This window comes from Parambassis ranga, unplaced genomic scaffold (assembly GCF_900634625.1).
Source record: "Parambassis ranga unplaced genomic scaffold, fParRan2.1 scaffold_63_arrow_ctg1, whole genome shotgun sequence".
In the NCBI taxonomy this organism is placed as follows: Eukaryota; Metazoa; Chordata; class Actinopteri; family Ambassidae; genus Parambassis; species Parambassis ranga.
In genome coordinates this window covers 307,831-314,069 of record NW_021144808.1, presented here as the reverse complement: position 1 = coordinate 314,069, position 6,239 = coordinate 307,831, and the positions used below count along the sequence as shown (strand labels likewise).

At 43.9% G+C, this 6,239-nt stretch overlaps 2 non-coding genes across 2 annotated transcripts; one reads left to right on the top strand and one right to left on the bottom strand.

Moving 5' to 3' along the window:
• Window positions 1-502: 502 nt before the first annotated feature.
• trnaa-ugc (transfer RNA alanine (anticodon UGC)) lies at window positions 503-574 on the top strand. The gene has a single exon. It is a non-coding gene; the product is annotated as a tRNA-Ala (tRNA).
• A 3,887-nt stretch (window positions 575-4,461) lies between these two features.
• Window positions 4,462-4,534, bottom strand: trnak-uuu (transfer RNA lysine (anticodon UUU)). Its single transcript has one exon. It is a non-coding gene; the product is annotated as a tRNA-Lys (tRNA).
• Window positions 4,535-6,239: the final 1,705 nt, after the last annotated feature.

Sequence of the window (6,239 nt, the reverse complement as noted above, 5' to 3'; positions counted from 1 at the left end):
AGTGCCTGTCTTTAGCATTCCTTGTCCATACTTACCTGTAGGGTCTTAACCAAGACCTGTGTGCACGTGTCTGTGTGTGTGTGTGTGTGTGTGTGTGCGCATGCTGCCAGTCCAAATCTCCTACTTCCTTTTTTCAGTCAGGTTCCTTCGTGACATCTTGTAAGATGATCTTGATGACATTGTAGGGTGTGTTTGATGACATCACATAATGCCTTCATGTCAGAGTTGTAACCTCAAATAGTGTCCTTGCTGTGGTGTGATGTCGGCATGATACGCATGCATACATCTGTACCATGCACAGATCTGTACCATGCAGGAATCACTATCACAGTCAGAGTTCATATCAATGAGCAGAGAGCTGCAGTGGGCAGAAATCCCCCACAGGTGGTCAGGTGGGCCTTTGTAGTACTTGTGATCTGCTCATTGTAGCCTTTAATCATCGGCTGAGCATGAAGTCTGTAGTGCCTTCGCACTACTCAGTGCTCAGGCCCTAACAAAGGTGGGGGATGTAGCTCAGTGGTAGAGCGCATGCTTTGCATGTATGAGGCCCTGGGTTCAATCCCCAGCATCTCCAAGGTCATCTTATGCTCCTCTGTCAGCTCTAAGAGTTAATTGTTTACACCTAACAAGTCCAATGTGCTTCATCTGGTCAAGTTCAGTAGAACTGATGGAGCCACTTGGGCTACGTTCAGTCTGCAGGCTAAAGTGACCAAATCCCATTTTTTTGCACTAATGTGACCTGTATCTGATATTGTCATGACAGTGTGAACAGCTCAATTCCGATTTTTTTATATCCGACCCAGGTCACTTTCATATGTGGTCCTAAATCAGATACGTATCAGATATTTTGCAATGCGACCTCAGTCTGAACGGCTATGCGGCATATATCTGACTTTTGCGTCAGTGAAAGGCGACAGGCGTCACAATTCTGCGACACAGGAGCGGGCAGACAAGCTGTGTTGTTAGCAACAAGCGCCTGTTGCCAGGAAGTAGAGCCCAACTCCAATGCGCGGCTCACAGATGAGGGAGATGTCGACTGTGCGCTCGCAGACATATTCAAAGGTTCTCGTCATTCTGAAGTTATGAATGTTGAATGTTATGAATGAAGTCAGTGTCGCTAAAAGCAGTGACATCACTGTCCCACCACTCCGCACCCACACGCATCTCTGTACAGACGCTGCAGCTACTGCTCTCTTCCTTCTCAGCGTTCTTCTTAATTTGGTTGTAATTATGTTGGCTACGATCGGACATTAACGTAAACAAAGCCACACAAGCACACATTGTGTGACGTCGTGTCCTCTTCTGCGCATGCGGGTCACTTCAGGGCCACAGTCCGTTCACACAGGAGAGTGGTAGCAGTCGCATATTATTTTGTAAACACTGTCGTGACCTTCCCTGGTCACCCCGGATTGTCAGATTCCTTCTCCTGTATTCAGAACATTGAGTGAAAGAAAATACCCTGGGTTTTGTAGTTCTTCAAGACCCTCGTTGGTATTCCCATATTGGGACATGTTGCCCCTTTATCTCCACCTACTAATTATCATAATTGGTCTAACATATTTATGACTATGAAACCCTTTGTCCCTTCTATGTTGGATGATTTATCTTAGTCCATGCCTCCTAGTGCTTGGCCTTCACCGCATCAAAGAGTTCCTCCCTAACTCTTTGTAAGAGTTACAGATGTGTTTTTCTCTCAGTGTAAGCTTATATAATCAAATATATACGTGGTCTGTATCATGTCATTGCGTAAATAACCTTGTATACTTCACAACACCAAAAAATCGGATTTCACCAAAAATTCCTAATTGAGCATTAAGACCTGCAGTCTGAACGTAGCCTTGGAGAAGTGGCGAAACGTGTTCAAAAAACAATCCTTCAGTCCAGGTGTCTCGATGTAAACTCCTGAATAAACTGAGTTGTTCTCAGCTAACCAACGTGCAGCAGCTGATCAATGAACACAGCTGCACTGCTTCCTGAACCAAACTGGGCCAGCTCTCCTCCTGCAGCCGCTTTTTCAGTGTGACTTTAGTATGAACACACCTTACGCAAGCAGGGACATGCTTGGAAGAGTGACTTTCACCCAGACCCACCTCCACCACATATAAACCATTTTTCCCACCAAACAGTTAGAACTGATGAAGCTGCTTGGAGGAGCAGAGAAACATCTTCAAGAAAAACTTGAAAAAGAAAAAAGAAAAAAAAGTTCAGACGCTCTCTATGAACATGAGCTGGATGACATGTAAACATACAGTGTGCTCTTTGTAATCTGTATTCTGGCTCTAAAACAAGTGCCCCTTGTGAGGGTTGAAGTCACAATCTTCAGCTTATGAGACTGACTCGCTGCCTACTGCACTAACGAGGCTCAGAAAGAGGTGAAACATGGTCTTATTTCTTTTTCTTTTTTACCAATGTTCCAATGTGAATTAAAAAATGATTAAAATTATATACACTATTATTTATTTAATAGTTGTGATTGAGATATATATTTGTTTTCTTCAACATGTTTCTAATGCAGCTACAGTATCTCTTCTCTCATCTTCCTCACCTCTCTTCCTCTGCCTCAGTGTCTCCTCTCGTTCTAAAGCTGAGCTCCAGCTGACAGACTCTTCATTCTGTCTGTTACAGTTTTAGCTGTATGCAGATATCATACTGGCAGACAATGGTCCACTATAGCAGGATAATAACAATACTGTTTAAATGGGCGTTCGTCATGTAACCATGTTCTATAACTCCTTAAACCAGCTGACTGCTGTCAGTCAGAGTGACTCAGCCTTCATGGATGAACCACACAGGTCAGATAACACTGTCCTCAGACCTGCTGTTCAGTCTGTTATGATGCTACGAGCACGTCACGCCCCCTCCCTGAACATGACCGGCTCGTCATCATCACTCATTCAGGTCAACAGCAAAATTATCAAAACCCGCATAGTAGCAACAAATCCTGCTCCTCCACTGCATGTTCACCTGAACTGCGGATTCTGCTGTTCAGCAGCGAAACGTCTTTAAACCCTGTCTGTCTGTCTGTTTGTGTGAGGCTGCAGTGAGAGGGCTGTATGAGTTCTGCACACACATTTCAAATTAAGATTAAGACTTTTCAATACTTTCAGGGCCTTCATTTTCCCACTATTGATTCATCAACTTTTAATACTTTTTAAGACCCCGCGGACACCCTGACTTCAAATGTCACTTTGTATAACAACTTCGTGCTGTGAAACTGAAAGTGTAATGTATTTTATTGTGTCAGCCTGAAACCATTCAACCATGTAGTGTGGTCCAAAGAGACTACACTAGTGTGTATGTGCATGAAGATTCAAATCCCAAACAATCCATGAACCAATAACACACACCGCAATTCATTTTTTTCACCACTAGATGTCCTACTTGAATGAACCTTTTTCTCGAATGAATTGGTAGAAGGAGGGAGAAGGAGATCACCTATCTGGGGATGGGAGAGGACTCCAGGTGTGGCAGCAGCTATTTAAGGCGGCCATTTTGTATGTAAGGTGGTTTTTCTGTTGTGTGCTGTCAGGACCACATGCTGCCTGTGGTTCCCAGCCTGTGGTAATCAGAATCAGAAATACTTTATTGATCCCAGGGGGAAATTGTTTTCGTTCCAGGTGCTCCGTGTGTACTCAAAAAAGACAGAAATACAAATAAGGTAAAGTAGTGAGCATAAAAATAAAAAATATAAAATAAAACCTAATAAATTCTAAACATTAATATACATTCAAGTCAAATCCTGGCAAGTGAAGACTAAAGTCATATATAATACAACTTGTACCATGTGCAATAAAATCTTGTCTGAATAAATCCAATATGGATATGATTACAAGACAGTGTGTTCTGGTCTCAGAGGGAGGTGTTGTACAGTTTGATGGCCACAGGAAGGAAGGACCTCCTGTGGCGCTCAGTGGTGCATTTAGGAGGGATCAGTCTGGCACTGAACGTACTCCTGCACTTCAGCAGCACGTGGTGTAGAGGATGGAAGCTGTTCTCCAGGATCCCCTGCAGCTTAGACAGCATCCTTCTGTCTGACACTGCTGTCAGGGAGTCCAGCTCCACCTCCACCTCCACCTTCGGATCAGTTTGTTGAGTCTGTTTGTGTCCGCTGCTTTCAGTCTGCTGCCCCAGCACACAACAGCAAACAAAATGGCACTGGCAACCACAGACTCATAGAAAATCCTCAGCATAGTCCGACAGATGTTAAAGGACCGGAGCCTCCTCAGAAAATAGAGGCGGCTCTGGCCCTTCTTGTAGAGGGCTTCAGTATTTTTTGTCCAGTCCAGTTTATTGTCCAACACCTCTCCCAGGTATTTGTAATCCTGTTGTATTGATGTTTGTTATGTGCTTGCTAAAATAAATATCTACATAGAGGTCCACCTCTGTCTCAAGACTCCTACTTGTGAAGTTGAGCTGCTACATGGCCATCCTAACACTGTGTCACAGGAGAACAAAGCTTTCTGCCTAAACAGGGACTTGAACCCTGGACCCTCAGATTAAAAGTCTGATGCTCTACCAACTGAGCTATCCGGGCTCTACATGTTGTTGAAGGGACTAATAGCCGCTATGCACGCAGGAACGTGATGTCATTTCCGCTGAAAGGTCGGGATCAAGCAGCAACCTTCGGGGCTCAAAGTGGAAGCCCATGCGGAAGTGTCAAAACTTGTAATTCACGCTGCAACAGCTGGGGGCTGGCTCCAAAAGCGAGTAATTTCCCATAGACTCTGTGGAAATATATGGTCAAACTTGGTCAAAATATATGTTTGTCTGCACATATGGTAAAAGTGTATGGTTGCTCATAGATCGTGACCTCTGACTGAGGTCATAAAGCATTCTGATGTTTAATGGTTAGTTTAGAAATTCGAACTGCAAACCCCTAAGTTGACCCACACAAGCTTGCCAAAGAGACAAGATATACTCAAGGCCGTAACAGGAGGATCTGTGAGAATACACACACACCCTCACATCTGAGATGTGAGTGGGAGAACTTCAATGTCTTTTAGTTTTGTATACGCCTTCCACCTTGTGATTATTGAATATGCATGTTTCACTGAAAAACATTACCTTTTATGCCTTTCTATGTAAATGTAACCACACCTTGTTGTAAGATTAATAAAACGAGCCTAATGCATGGGACGGACAGAATGCAAATGGTCAGCTGCAGGAGCAGATCGAGGGGTCTGTATTGAGCTGTGCATTCTCCCTTTATAAAGGCGAAACTGAAACTGATCAGTACTGGTTTTCATTCAATGTTCTGTGCATCGGGGACGGAGTCTGGGAATCCGGGGTGACCAGATCAGGTCACAACAATTGGGGGCTCGTCCGGGATCAAAGGGCAAAAAATCATCCTCAGATCCGTCAATTGAACACAAGGGCCGATTACGAACAGACAGAGGACACGTGGCGCCAACAATAAGGTAAGCAGACCTTTTATATCTGCATTGACTACTCTAAAATGTAACGTGTCCCGAGTCTTAGTAGTAATCTGTCTGTAAAAGCAAAAAGAACATTGACTGAACGAATTTAACTGTAAGTGAATGAATATGACTACAGTGAAATAACCGTAAGTGAATGTATATGACTACGGTAAATGAGTAATGACTACAGCTGTTTAAGAGATAAGTAAATGATGCCTGCAGAGGAATAATGCCTGCAGAGGAATAATGCCTGTAGAGGAATAATGCCTGCAGAGGAATAAGAGAAAAAGGGGTAGCAGAAAATCCTGAGTGTGGCGACTCCACCGGTGCTCTGACGAGGGGCCGGAAAAGCTGGGTTTGAGGCCCGGGGCTTGAGGAACCCTAAATCACTACAGAAAAGAGAGAGAGAACAAGACCAGGCAAAAACACATGGTGTGCATGTTGGACAGACTGGAAACTGAAACAATGACCGCACTAGTTAGGCGGGAGTTGAAGTATGTCAACAGGCTTCCAAATTACAGATATATAAGATTCTGGTGTCATGGACAGAGGCTAGTCTCGAATCCATTGGACTGAGTACCAGGGACACAGCGTGCCATATTTCTCAGTCGGCCAGAATCTAGAAAAGAAAGGCACTCTTGAGACTCATAAACTGTGAGTCGTCTGAGATAAAGACGACAAGATCAGAGAGTAGGGAGTAATTAATGAAATAACTGTGAGCTGTTCTTACACTGAACGGCAAGACCAGAGAATAAGTCCTGTGAGTTCATGAAGCACCCCTAAAGAGAAACAAAGAGAAGTGAAGATACAGTACTGACACAC